Source organism: Pseudophryne corroboree, chromosome 1, assembly GCF_028390025.1.
Source record: "Pseudophryne corroboree isolate aPseCor3 chromosome 1, aPseCor3.hap2, whole genome shotgun sequence".
Classification (NCBI taxonomy): Eukaryota; Metazoa; Chordata; class Amphibia; order Anura; family Myobatrachidae; genus Pseudophryne; species Pseudophryne corroboree.
This window is the reverse complement of record NC_086444.1, coordinates 857,129,550-857,144,762: the sequence shown is the minus strand read 5'-3', so window position 1 is coordinate 857,144,762 and position 15,213 is coordinate 857,129,550. Positions and strand designations below refer to the sequence as shown.

General features: G+C 50.7%; 1 long non-coding RNA gene across 1 annotated transcript in view; it reads left to right on the top strand.

Annotated features, from left to right (window-relative positions):
• Nucleotides 1-325: 325 nt before the first annotated feature.
• The window catches only part of LOC134956827 (uncharacterized), a 97,651-nt gene continuing 82,763 nt past the window's right edge, over nucleotides 326-15,213 (top strand). Inside the window, exon 1 of the long non-coding RNA XR_010186240.1 lies at nucleotides 326-425. This is a non-coding gene — a long non-coding RNA (uncharacterized LOC134956827). The remainder of the gene's footprint in view (nucleotides 426-15,213) is intronic.

The following is a 15,213-nucleotide window of genomic DNA, read 5'->3' as shown; positions in this document are numbered from 1 at the left end:
GTGTAATCTGTAGTGAGTGCGGGGACAGGTGTGTGTGTGTGGCATCTGTAGTGAGTGTGGGGACAGGTGTGTGTGTAATCTGTAGTGAGTGTGAGGAAAGGTGTGTGTAATGAGTGCGGGGACAGGTGTGTGTGTGTGTGTGTGTGTGTATGTAATCTTTAGTGAGTGCGGGGACAGGTGTGTGTGTAATCTGTAGTGAGTGCGGGGACAGGTGTGTGTGTCTGTGTGGCATCTGTAGTGAGTGCGGGGACAGGACTCTGTGTGTGTGGCTACAGTAGTAAGACGTAGTGTACATATATGTTCCTCCTCTCCCTCCCCAGGTGCTGCTGACTGTATCACTGATGACTGTATTGTCCTGTTTAACCTGCTGCACCAGGCCAGCTGAGTTTCTGTAGGTGAGGGCCGAGGGGGCACCTAACCCAGAAGTTAGTATCCACCAGTTTACTCACAACACTAGGGTGATGGCTGTGACCTGGCTATTACTGTATGTGTGTTCTCCCTGTGTTTGTATGAATGTAGAGCAGGGACATAAGTGTTAGATTGTGTAGGGGGTGAGACAGGCTCCTGGCAATGAGAGCCTCCACCATTTGTGCCTCCCCAGCTTCTGACCTCACCGCACATCACTGTTGGGGACAGGTATTAGTGAGGGGACATGGGGGAAGGGGGTGTAACTGTGAGTGGCTGGGGACAGGTATTAGTGAGGGGACACAGTGGGAGGGTGTGTGAATGTGAGCGGCTGGGGACAGGTATTAGTGAGGGGACACAGGGGAAGGGGGTGTGGATGTGAGCAGCTGGGGACAGGTATTAGTGAGGGAACACAGTGGAAGGGGCTGTGGATGTGAGCGGCTGGGGACAGGTATTAGTGAGGGGACACAGTGGGAGGGGGTGTGGATGTGAGCGGCTGGGGACAGGTATTAGTGAAGGGACACAGGGGAAGGGGGTGTGGATGTGAGCAGCTGGGGACAGGTATTAGTGAGGGGACACAGGGGAAGGGGGTGTGGATGTGAGCGGCTGGGGACAGGTATTAGTGAGGGGACACAGGGGAAGGGGGTGTGGATGTGAGCGGCTGGGGACAGGTATTAGTGAGGGGACACAGTGGAAGGGGCTGTGGATGTGAGCGGCTGGGGACAGGTATTAGTGAAGGGACACAGGGGAAGGGGGTGTGGATGTGAGCGGCTGGGGACAGGTATTAGTGAGGGGACACAGGGGAAGGGGGTGTGGATGTGAGCGGCTGGGGACAGGTATTAGTGAGGGGACACAGGGGAAGGGTGTGTGGATGTGAGCGGCTGGGGACAGGTATTAGTGAGGGAACACAGTGGAAGGGGGTGTGGATGTGAGCGGCTGGGGACAGGTATTAGTGAGGGGACACAGGGGAAGGGGGTGTGGATGTGAGCGGCTAGGGACAGGTATTAGTGAGGGGACACAGGGGAAGGGGGTGTGGATGTGAGCGGCTGGGGACAGGTATTAGTGAGGGGACACAGGGGAAGGGGGTGTGGATGTGAGCGGCTGGGGACAGGTATTAGTGAGGGAACACAGTGGGAGGGGGTGTGGATGTGAGCGGCTGGGGACAGGTATTAGTGAGGGGACACAGGGGAAGGGGGTGTGGATGTGAGCAGCTGGGGACAGGTATTAGTGAGGGGACACAGTGGAAGGGTGTGTGGATGTGAGCGGCTGGGGACAGGTATCAGTGAGGGGACACAGGGGAAGGGGGTGTGGATGTGAGCGGCTGGGGACAGGTATTAGTGAGGGGACACAGGGGAAGGGGGTGTGGATGTGAGCGGCTGGGGACAGGTATTAGTGAAGGGACACAGGGGAAGGGGGTGTGGATGTGAGCAGCTGGGGACAGGTATTAGTGAGGGGACACAGTGGGAGGGGGTGTGGATGTGAGCGGCTGGGGACAGGTATTAGTGAAGGGACACAGGGGAAGGGGGTGTGGATGTGAGCAGCTGGGGACAGGTATTAGTGAGGGGACACAGTGGAAGGGTGTGTGGATGTGAGCGGCTGGGGACAGGTATTAGTGAGGGGACACAGGGGAAGGGTGTGTGGATGTGAGCGGCTGGGGACAGGTATTAGTGAGGGTACACGGGAGAAGGGGGTGTGGATGTAAATGGCTGGGGACAGGTATCAGTGAGGGGACATATAATCAGGGGTGTGAATGGGTGGGGACAGGTATCAATGATCAAACAATGGAGTAGGGGGTATGCAAGGCAGGAGATAGAACAGCAGCACATCTCTGAGATGCAGAAAGGCTGCAAGGGAGAATGAGATCTGAAGCTCACAAAGCACCGCACAGTTAACAGCCCTGCAGGTCATCACTTCATGTGCCCTGCACAACACAGGTGATGCGCATCCTGTTACCTGCTGGGTTCCTGCTGAACCTGCTGCAGCAAGCGATGGGATACATCGCAGCTCAGAAGGAAATGGAAATTGGAGATGGGGGAAATCCTTTACACAACTATCTGATACACATACACATTTTCACACTCATGCCATCCCCCCTCCCCTCCCTGACAGTAGCGGCTCTTGCCACGGGCAAGCAGGCTTTCTGCTGCGGGGTACACTGGGCTCCACAAGGAATGGACAATGGGGTGTAGAGCAGGGGCGGATCTAGACTTTTCTTTTAGGGGGGGCGGTTTAGAATTAATACTGACTCCTCCCCTCTCTATGCATTACTCCTCCCACTTCCAGTCCTTCCCCTCTTATAATGTGTTATAGGATACTTGTCAGTCAACAACCATCGTTATTGTTAGCGGCATATTTCACAAGCTCTCACGATTATTATTATATACTGTATCTGCAAATTCATTGTGGAAGGCAGACAGTGGAAGGTTGGGCATATATTACTGTAAACCGGTCTCTGGTCTTTATTGTGTTTTATTGGAAATTCCCTACAGTGTTCTTAGAATTGTTTTTGCAATGAAGGTCTAGGAGCAGAAGAGAGGCACAGAAAGCACATTACTAATAAAGATGTGTCCTGGAGTTGCCGCACAGACCTCCTGCAGCATTCATAGCCCCACTGAAAGCATTCCTGGCCCACTACTCCACCAACTACCCAGCACCTATACTACGGGTAGCAGGATCTTCCTGCTACCCTGCTATAGCACCTCCACTGGGTCACCATCTTTCTGTGCCAGGTAGCAGTAGCATCGCTTCCCACTAGCACGGCTGCATCATGGACACATATGTATGTTACATTCCAGAGTTCAGGAACATTACAGACAGGTTGATGGGGTTAATACTCTAGAAAGGAAGTGGGAAATGGGGATAATATAATAATGAGGAATAAATGTTGATGCTACATATAGGCTGAGATCTACAATACAGAAAGGAAGTAAGTATATAGGAAAGAGAGAATGATGTGATAATACAAATATGTGGGGTTGATGGATACACTCTGAAATGTGAGGCTTATGGGGACAGTATAATAAGGATGGGGCAATGGTGAAGAGGCGGATATGGACAACACAGAGGAGAGGCTGATATGGACAAAACAGAGGAGAGGCTGATATGGACAACACAGAGGAGAGGCTGATATGGACAAAACAGAGGAGAGGCTGATATGGACAACATAGAGGAGAGGCTGATATGGACAAAACAGAGGAGAGGCTGATATGGACAAAACAAAGGAGAGGCTGATATGGACAAAACAAAGGAGAGGCTGATATGGACAACACAGAAGAGAGGCTGATATGGACAACATAGAGGAGAGGCTGATATGGACAAAACAGAGAAGAGGCTGATATGGACAACACAGAGGAGAGGCTGATATGGACAACACAGAGGAGAGGCTGATATGGACAAAACAGAGAAGAGGCTGATATGGACAACACAGAGGAGAGGCTGATATGGACAACACAGAGGAGAGGCTGATATGGACAAAACAGAGGAGAGGCTGATATGGACAACACAGAGGAGAGGCTGATATGGACAACATAGAGGAGAGGCTGATATGGACAACACAGAGGAGAGGCTGATATGGACAACAGAGAGGAGAGGCTGATATGGACAACACAGAGGAGAGGCTGATATGGACAACACAGAGGAGAGGCTGATATGGACAACATAGAGGAGAGGCTGATATGGACAAAACAGAGGAGAGGCTGATATGGACAACATAGAGGAGAGGCTGATATGGACAAAACAGAGAAGAGGCTGATATGGACAACACAGAGGAGAGGCTGATAGGGACAACACAGAGCAGAGGCTGATATGGACAAAACAGAGAAGAGGCTGATATGGACAACATAGAGGAGAGGCTGATATGGACAAAACAGAGAAGAGGCTGATATGGACAACACAGATGAGAGGCTGATATGGACAAAACAGAGGAGAGGCTGATATGGACAACATAGAGGAGAGGCTGATATGGACAAAACAGAGGAGAGGCTGATATGGACAACACAGAGGAGAGGCTGATATGGACAACACAGAGGAGAGGCTGATATGGACAAAACAGAGAAGAGGCTGATATGGACAAAACAGAGAAGAGGCTGATATGGACAACACAGAGGAGAGGCTGATATGGACAACACAGAGGAGAGGCTGATATGGACAAAACAGAGGAGAGGCTGATATGGACAACACAGAGGAGAGGCTGATATGGACAACATAGAGGAGATGCTGATATGGACAACACAGAGGAGAGGCTGATATGGACAACAGAGAGGAGAGGCTGATATGGACAACACAGAGGAGAGGCTGATATGGACAACACAGAGGAGAGGCTGATATGGACAACATAGAGGAGAGGCTGATATGGACAAAACAGAGGAGAGGCTGATATGGACAACATAGAGGAGAGGCTGATATGGACAAAACAGAGAAGAGGCTGATATGGACAACACAGAGGAGAGGCTGATATGGACAACACAGAGCAGAGGCTGATATGGACAAAACAGAGAAGAGGCTGCTATGGACAACATAGAGGAGAGGCTGATATGGACAAAACAGAGAAGAGGCTGATATGGACAACACAGATGAGAGGCTGATATGGACAAAACAGAGGAGAGGCTGATATGGACAACATAGAGGAGAGGCTGATATGGACAAAACAGAGGAGAGGCTGATATGGACAACACAGAGGAGAGGCTGATATGGACAACACAGAGGAGAGGCTGATATGGACAAAACAGAGGAGAGGCTGATATGGACAACATAGAGGAGAGGCTGATATGGACAAAACAGAGAAGAGGCTGATATGGACAACACAGAGGAGAGGCTGATATGGACAACACAGAGGAGAGGCTGATCTGGACAAAACAGAGAAGAGGCTGATATGGACAACACAGAGGAGAGGCTGATATGGACAACATAGAGGAGAGGCTGATATGGACAAAACAGAGAAGAGGCTGATATGGACAACACAGAGGAGAGGCTGATATGGACAACACAGAGGAGAGGCTGATATGGACAATACAGAGGAGAGGCTGATATGGACAATACAGAGGAGAGGCTGATATGGATAACACAGAGGAGAGGCTGATATGGACAACACAGAAGCTGATATGGATAATAGAGTGGAAATGCTGATGGAGAAATAAAAAAGAACAGAGGCTGATGGGGACAATACTGGGAAGAGAGATTGATATAGGGAATACCTAATAATAGTGGCTGACAGTGATAATATAGTCAGGAGGAGCTGATGGGAAAATACAGAGAGGATAGGTTATGTGAAAATTACAGAAGTTCAGAATAATGGAGAAAATGCAAAGAGAAGATAGCAATAACACAAAGACGAGAGAATGTTGAAAGGGGGGGGGGGATATTAGCTGTAGTGTGGGGTGGATGATTCACTATAATGGGCTGCTCTGTGGATGGAGGGCTGCGGTGACAACAGTGATGTGGCTGCTAAGATGCTACATACTGAGCATACATGTTTCAGTCTAGGAAGTTGGGAGCCCAGACCACTGGCAGAGCATCCGTGCTAGCAGCACCTGGGTCGGGAAGCAGAGGGACTCTTTCCCCGGGGCTGTCAGAAGTGACTGCAGAGACAAAAGTAGGCAAACACTACCTGGAGGAGCCGGGAGACCAGTTAGAGAGCCTCCATCGCCAGGTAGGAAGTCGGACCAGATGAGCTCTGCTGCTGCCACTCCCCTTCCTGTGATGGGGGTGTCAGCTTGGTGCCTCGGGCAGTGCCGCGGTCGGAGTATATGTGGCTGGTTGGTTACAGCTTACCACCCTGTCTGGAGGTGCAACTACATTGCTGCTGCAGATTCAGTAAATGGCATAGTGGCTGTGAATGTGTGTTTACGGGGGGCGATCGCCCGGATCGCCCCTGTCTGTATCCGCCACTGGTGTAGAGTAGGATCTTGATCCGAGGCACCAACAGGCTCAAAGCTTTGACTGTTCCCAGAATGCATAGCGCCGCCTCCTATATCACTCCGCCTCCCTGCACAGGATCTCAGTTTTGTAGTTGGTGCTGCAGTAGCAGGCACTTAACAGAGGTGCTGATCCAGGCAGCCCTAAGAAGAGCTTTTTTTCTGAGGAAAAAAGTGAAGACTTCAAGGGCAGCAGCAGTGTTACATGTCAGTGGACATTCACGGCTGCAGCTCCGGCTCTCCCCAGCGGCGCTGTACACTCCCGAGCCCTGGTTGCCGGGTAACTACAGCAGGAGGCTCCGGTTTTCTTGTTGTCAGGCACACACGACGGGGGCTCTCCGGGATCGCGTGGCCGCGCTTCGGGAGGTGGTAAGTGGGTCCCGCTTGCGGCACCCGGTCTTTATCGCGATCCGGCGCGGTCAGTGGGAGGTGGGCCGCGCGCGCTGGCGGTGGACACTGTGGCAGTACAGGCGATCCCACTAGATCACCAGGGCATGGGACAGGTCAGGTTTTCTTTATAAACCGTTTTATTAGAGCCCCCAGTACCCAGTGGTTTTGCCAGCAGGGGGATAGAGCTTGGACCTGAAGCCCCTCCCCCAGCCCTAGGGCGCCATTTTCTGCAAATGTTCCCGCCCTGGAGCTGCATATCTGTCTCTCCATCACTCCCTGGCAGTGTCTGCGGCGCCATTATCCCTCAGGTCACTGTTCCTGGGAATGCTTGGGCAAATCCTCCTATGTTGTAAAGCCGCCTGGTTGTCAGTGCTGTGAATTTACAAGACACTTAAGTGTTCTACCTGCCTTTTTTAGTCAGTGTTAGTTAAGAAAGAGTGCACTTAGTCAGGGTTTCCTAGTACAATCACCCTGTGATATACATCCAGTTCTTACTGTGTACTGTTATATCTATTGTTATATAGCTGTGTAAGCTAGTCTAGTGCAGTATTATTGTTAGTAATAACCTCTGCATTGTACAGACTGTGACTATTTGTGTGTGCATTTGATAGCTGAGTGGTGTCCATTTCGTGTCTTTCACTCAACCTGCTATCCCTATATTCTATAACCTGAGGGGGCTTGGTGCGTCAGGTTTTATCTAATATTGGATTTTCACAAAGATATACTGTATTACGTATTTTTCTCTGTGATTTAGTCACCATATCTCTCCTTTATCTCTGCTGGTGCTGACTACACTGCGCAGGGGTTTGGGCTAGAGGTATTGTGCTGCTGACAAATTGTACTGTGTTACCTGATACTGCAAGTTATATCATGTCTGCTTCTGAGGGTAACGGTTGTGGGGCTGAACACACTGCCGGTGTTGCTGAAGCCGCAGATACCTATGAGGGGAATATAGCAGCTTTGGGCTCTGGTTGTGGGGGCTCCTTGCCCCCCAGTGGGACGGTGGCAACGGGGGCAAATAATGACCCGCCGTGGGCCGCTTTTTCCACGCTTCTGCATACGCTAGTTCATAAACTAACACCCCCTATGGGACCCCAATGCCGGTACAACCGTTTGTGGTCCCTGCAGCTAACCCGCCGTGGGCGGACGATTTATCTGGTCAAATAAAGAAGTTGAACCAGTCCCTGACTACTAAAAAGTCTGACCGTCGCTCGCCTACGTCCAAGGGGTCCTCTAAGTGAGCGCTTGTCTCCTCACAATCCACTGCTGTCACTGACACCTCGTCGGATGAAGACGGCACTTACACTGACCCCACAGGTTCTGACTCAGATACGGCTGATGGGGAGGGTGGTTCACATGTGGATGTTCCTGATCTTTTGGAGGCTATTAAGTTAATTTTACAGATTACGGATGATCCCGAGCCATCCGTTCCTCCTAAGAAACCAGATAGGTTCATGCGTCAGAAGGTGATTAAACAAGTTTTACCTCACTCTGACCACCTAATTGATATACGTCAGGAACCCTGGGAAAACCCGGGTACGAAGTTTGTGCCTCAAAAGAAGATGCTGGCTCCCTATCCCCTCGCGCCGGAGCTGTCTAAGAATTGGGAAACGCCTCCTCCAGTGGACTCACATGTGGCTAGGATGGTGGTTTCCTCAGCTCTACGGGTCACCACCGTCACGTTTCTAAAAGAGCCTACGGATAAACGTGTGAAGGGTTGTCTGAAAGCGATTTACACCCTCACGGGTGCTGCACAAAGGCCCACTATTGCAGCTACTTGGGCTGCAGAGGCCATTGAAGCATGGGCCTTGGAGTTAGATGCTGAAATCTCCTCTGACCATGCTAGACAATGCTTGTCTAATATTGTCACAGCTTCTCGTTATATTAAAGAGGCGGCTTCTGATGCCGCTATCCTGGCAGCCAAGGCCTCTACTACGTCAGTCCTGGCTCGCCGGATATTGTGGCTGAGATCCTGGTCTGTGGATCTGGACTCTAGGAAAACCCTGGAGGTACTCCCTTTTAAGGGAGATATTCTGTTTGGGGAGGATTTAAATAAGATTGTGGCTGACTTGGCTACTGCCAAAACTGACTGTCTGCCAAGTACTGCTCCTTCTGTGTCGAATGCTAAAAGTACTTCCTTTCGCCCCTTTCGTCCTTCAGGTAAAGCAAAAGGTCAGGCGTACAACAAGCAGGCCCGCACTTCCAAACCTGGTAAGCCTAAGCCCAAAAGAGCCTGGGCGGCCCATCAGCCAGCTTCCAAGACAGATAAGCCTGCCGCATGACGGAGCGGGCCTTCCTCTGGGGGATCCCAGGGTGGGGGGGCCAGCTTCTAGGGTATATCCAGGAATGGTTGAAGACCACTTCAGATGCCTGGGTACGAGAAAGTCGTCACTCGAGGTTACGCCATAGCTTTCAAAAACCGACCCCCTCATCGATTTTGACAGACAGATGTCCCGTTGGACAAGACAAAGGCAAACACTCTACATTCGGTGGTACAGACCCTCCTGGATACAGGAGTCGTAGTACAGGTGCCTCTTGCGCAGAGGGGCCGGGGGTACTATTCTCCGCTGTTTCTAGTCCTGAAACCGAATGGGTCCTCCCGTCCCATTCTCAACCTCAAGGCATTGAACAGGTTTGTGAAGGTTACCAAGTTCCGTATGGAAACCCTTCGCTCTAAAGGTCTGGCCTTATAACCTGGGGTCTTCATGGTCTCCCTGGATATACAGGATGCTTACCTGCATATTCCTATAGCAGTGTCTCATCAGCAATACCTGAGATTTGCGATTGGCAACTGCCATTACCAGTTTCGGGCGTTACCTTTTGGTTTAACAATGGCTCTGCGAGTCTTTACAAAAGTCATGTCGGTGATGACGGTGGTACTCCGCCGTCAAGGAGTCAGGATACTGCCGTATTTGTACGACTTGTTAATCCTGGCAAATTCACCAGAACTTCTCCTGCGTCATCTAGATGTGACGGCCCGGTTTCTGCAAGCCCACGGGTGGCTCATCAACTGGAAGAAGTCATCCCTGATCCCTGCTCAGAGCATGGTGCATCTGGGAGCACTATTGGACACTCCTGAAACTTCAGGACAGGATTCGTTGCTTCCTATCTCATCCGCAAGTGTCGATACATTCGGCGATGCAGGTGCTGGGCCTCATGGTGTCAGCATTCGACATGGTGGAGTACGCTCAATTTCACTCTCGCCCACTCCAGAGGCTGATTCTAGCCAAATGGGACGGCCTGCCTCACCGGATCAGGTCTCAAATGATCTCATTGACTTCGGAGGTCCGTCTGTCGCTGCTCTGGTGGCTCCGGGACCAACAACTGTGCAGGGGCCGTCCGTTCTGGATATCCGACTGGGTCCTGTTGACGACAGATGCCAGTCTAAGAGGTTGGGGCGCGGTGCTGGAGCAACACTCCCTTCAGGGGCAGTGGACCAAGGAGGGGTCCCTCCTCTCGATCAATATTCTGGAGTTGCGGGCGGTCTTCAATGCCTTGAACCTAGCCCAGCATTTAATCCAGTACCGTCCTGTTCAAGTACACTCGGACAACGCCACCACAGTGGCTTACATAAATCATCAAGGCGGCACTCGAAGCCGCCTAGCAATGAAGGAAGTTTCACGGATTCTACAGTAGGCAGAACGCCATCTACCGGCCATATAAGCAATAATCATTCCGGGAGTCCTGAATTGGGAAGCGGACTTTCTCAGTCGTCAGGACGTGCATGCCGGCGAGTGGGGCCTCCATCCAGAAGTGCTTCAACTCCTAGTGGAAAGGTAGGGCCTTCCAGATGTAGATCTGATGGCGTCTCGACACAATCACAAGGTTTCGGTCTTCGGAGCAAGGACAAGGGATCCTCAAGCAGCATTCGTGGATGCACTGGCGGTACCATGGAGGTTTCGGTTGCCGTACGTGTTCCCTCCTGTGTCACTCCTGCCCAGGGTAATTTGGAAGTTCAAGCAAGGAAAAGGAATTCTGCTTCTCATAGCTCCAGCGTGGCCCAGACGGCACTGGTTATCAGACCTGCAAGGCCTATCGTCAGAGCGTCCAATTCTACTTCCACAATGCCCAGACCTCCTCGTTCACGTGTCTACCAGCACCTAGCCCAGCTGTCTTTGACGGCGTGGCTCTTGAAGCTTCCGTCTTAAGGGCTAAAGGGTTTTCTGAGGCGGTCATTCAAACTATGTTGCGGGCCCGGAAACCAGCTTCGGCTCGGGTTTACTATAGGGTCTGGCATTCTTACTTTGTTTGGTGCGCATCTAACGATTATGACGCTTCCAAGTTTAGTATAGCCAAGTCGTTGGCTTTTTTTCAGCAGGGCTAGACTTAGGCCTGCGTGTGGCCTCCCTCAAGGTTCAAATATCTGCCTTGTCGGTGTGGTTTCAGAGAAAAATTGCGACCTTACCTGATGTGCATACCTTTACTCAGGGCGTGTTGCGTATCCAACCTCCCTATGTCCCGCCTGTGGCTCCTTGGGACTTGTCGGTGGTTTTGGAGGCATTACAAGAGTCTCCGTTTGAACCTCTTGGTTCAGCTGACCTTAAGTGGCTTTCCCTTCAGGTGGTGTTTCTGCTGGCTATTGCTTCAGCTAGAAGAGTGTCGGATTTGGGTGCCTTGTCCTGTAGTTCCCCATATCTGATATTTCACCGTGACCGGGCGGTTCTTAGGACTCGTCCCGGCTATCTACCTAAGGTGGTTTCTTCGTTCCAGGAGATTGTAGTTCCGGCACTTGTTTCTCCTGATCTGTCTCCCAAAGAGCGGTCTTTGGATGTGGTACGGGCTCTCCGTATCTATGTGAAGAGAACTGCTCCTATTAGGAAATCTGAATCTCTTTTTGTTGTGTTTGGCTTTCACAAACGTGGCTGGCCTGCTCACAAGCAAACTCTGGCCAGATGGATTAGAATGGTGATTGCACATGCTTATGTGAAGGCTGGTCTCTCTGCTCCTGATCACATTAAGGCCCATTCTACTCGCGCCCGTTGCAGCCGGCATCCCTGACTGACGCTAGAGGTCAAAATTGACCCCTAGTGTCAGTGCAGCGTTGCTATGGGAGAGACGTCATGACGTCTCTCCCATAGAGAGGAGCCGGCGCCTGGAGACAGCAGCAGCAGTGGTCCGTAAGCAGGAGCGAGGCTGGTAAGTATTGTTTTTTTTCCTTTTAGGCTTTGAAAGCGTCGCTACTACTGGGGGCACATACAGGGGGCACAGCTACAAAGGGCACAGCTACTGGGGGCAGACCTACAGGGGGCACATACTGGGGGCAGATCTACAGGGGGCACATACTGGGGGCACTGCTACAGCGGGAACAGCTACTGGGGGCAGATCAACTGGGAAGCACAGCTACAAGGGTCAGATCTACAGGGGGCACATGCTGGGGGCACTGCTACAGGGGGAACAGCTACTGGGGGCAAATCAACTGGGGGCACAGCTACAAGGGGTACTGCTACAGGGGGCACAACTACATGGTGCACTGCTACAGGGGGCAAAATAACTGGGGGCACAACTACTGGGGGCACAGCTACTGGGGGCAAATTAACTGGGGGCACAACTACTGGGGGCAAATCTACAGGGGGGCACAGCTACAGGGGGCAAATCAACTGGGGGTCACAACTACTGGGGGTACAGCTACTGGGGGCAAATCTACTGGGGGCACAGCTACAGGGGGGAAATCAACTGGGGGGCACAATTACTTGGGGCAAATCTGGGGGCACAGCTACTGGGGGCATAACTGGCCACGACCCTCCCCTATGAAGCCACACCCCTATTTTTCACGAGCTAACTGTTTTGACGTGGGGGGGGTTTGCGCCAGTGGAAACTTTCGCACTGGGCGCCGCAAGGTGTAGAACCGGCCCTGCTCCCTGACTCCTCATGCTACCATCCTACTCCCCCCCCCCCTTTTCTCTATCTTCCCTCTCTCTCCTTTTCTTCACCTCTATACATTCTGTTCCTTATGTTTTTTTAGTTTAGTCCCCCCACCTCGTTTCCACCTTTCTCTTCCTGTGAGCTGCGCTGTATCACATCACATTTACAAGGGAGATGGACACCTGTCAGCACCATTTTTCTTATTCCCCCCCCCCCCCGCCCGCCCAATGTGAGCGCAGTACAACTTCAGTTTTTTAAAATCTTCCTGCTGCAGCGCTGTTCACTCCAGACGCTGTTAGCATGGCACATGGCTAGGAGCTGGGTGATCAGCGCACCACACAGAGAGAGCTCCACGCAGAGAGACGCTGCAGACGGAGAGTAGGGACTGGGAGCCGGGAGGGGGCAGAGCTTGCAGGCAGCGCAGAAGATGCAGCTGGCTGACAGTTGTGAGCACGGTAGCCGCGGCCGCAAAAGCACAGTGATCGGGGCGGTTCAGTGGCAAACGGACAGGCTGACCGGGAACTGAGATGGCATCCCGGCACACCAACCTGCCGCTGCCAAGGACACATTCGGCGGCATCTCACTCCGATAACCATTAACACCCCCCAGACCTGACACTATACATGTGTGCCTGTGGCGCTCCGCCCCCCCCTCCCCCGCTATCGCTGGGGACAAAATATCTGAGCGATTTCAACTAGCTTTTCCAGCGACCTAGTGAAAATTGCAGTCTTTTTTTCCCAGTGATAGCGAACTGGCCGGGACTTGCATCGATATCGCTGGCTGTGTACACACAGAGCGATATGCACTAACTTTCTGAGCGATTCTGACTATATAGTCAAAATCGCTCAGCTATATCGCTCCGTGTGTATGGACCTTAAGAATTCAAACTTCTTGTGATTTATTCACCACACAGAAACATAATCGTAATATAGCAATAATATCTTACAAATTGTTTTAATGCTGAATAACTTGTACTTTTTTCCCCTCTAACACATTAGATCCCTATTGCATTACGGTTGTAACATGTGTCATACTTTCATTTAATCATATGACGCATGTGCTGCTATCGGAATTGTTTGACCTTTCTCAGACCTCCAGATAGATACAGCAGTCAAATGCCAGGAGATGTTTATTCCAGGAACATAATACTGTACATGGCTCAAGTGATATGGGGGCAGATGTATAAAGGTGGTAATTCAGACCTGATCGTAGCAGCAAGTTTGTTAGCATTTGGGCAAAACCATGTGCACTGCAGGTGAGGTAGATATAACATGTGCAGAGAGAGTTAGATTTGGGTGGGGTGTGTTCAAACTGAAATCTAAATTGCAGTGTAAAAATAAAGCAGCCACTATTTACCCTGCACAGAAACAAAATAAACCACCCAAATCTAACTCTCTCTGCAAATGTTATATCTGCCCCCCCCGCAAGTGCACAAGGGGGGTCATTCCGAGTTGATCGCTCGCTGACGATTTTCGCAGCGCAGCGATCAGGTGAAAAAACTGCATTTCTGCGCATGCGTATGCCCCGCAATGCGCACGCGCGACGTACATGTACAAAGCCCTTTGTGGTTGTGCTCAGGTTCTAGCGAAGTTTTCAGTCGCACTGACAGCCACAAGAAGATTGACAGGAAGGGGGCATTACTGGGTGTCAACTGACCGTTTTCAGAGAGTGTTTGCAAAAACGCAGGCGTGTCTGAAAAAACGCAGGCATGGCTGGGCGTTCGCTGGGCGGGTGTATGACGTCAAATCCAGACACGAATAGGCTGAAGTGATCGCAAGCGTTGAGTAGGTTCAGAGCTACTCTGAAACTGCACAAACTGTTTTTGCAGAGCTCGGCTGCACATGCGTTCACACTTCTGCTAAGCTAAAATACACTCCCCAGTGGGCGGCGGCACAGCGTTTGCACGGCTGCTAAAACTAGGTAGCGAGCGATCAACTCGGAATGACCCCCATGGTTTTGCCCAACTGCTAACAATTTGGCTGCTACGATCGGGTCTGAATTACCCCCATAGCCTGGAGAAGTGATAAAGCAGTGATAAGTGCAAGGTGATAACACACCAGCCAATCAGCTCTAATGTGTAAATTGACAGTTAGGAGCCGATTGGCTGGTGCATTATCACCTTTCACTTATCACTGCTTTATCACTTGTCCAGGCTTAATACATCTGCCCCATGATATGTTACATAATTTCACAGGAGACAAAATGATTTGTTTCATTACAAAAGTGGACATAAAAAGACCAAAATAATGACTAATTATTCTTGCTAATTAAAGTAGAGATAAGAAATAATAAGGGATCTTTCTTAAGGATTGAGTTTCATGCATTTAAGTAATACAAAGCTCAAACAATTATGCAAAATAAGTGTCAGAAGAGATTAATTTTGTAAAACACTTTCCCTTCATGCTCTGTGATATTTACTTGTTTGCAAACAGCTTTGAGCACTTTTACCAAAAAATCATAAACTAGAATTGTTACATGGGACAAGGTGTATGATAATAACACTAATTATGTCATGTCTACCTCTTCTTTTTAAAAGTCACTGCGTTTCCCTCAGACAGATATCTGTGTGACATCAAACCAAGCTGATGGTCTCATAAGCAAAGGTTATATCTTGAGGGATGTGGGAAATGTAGTCTGTAAAGCA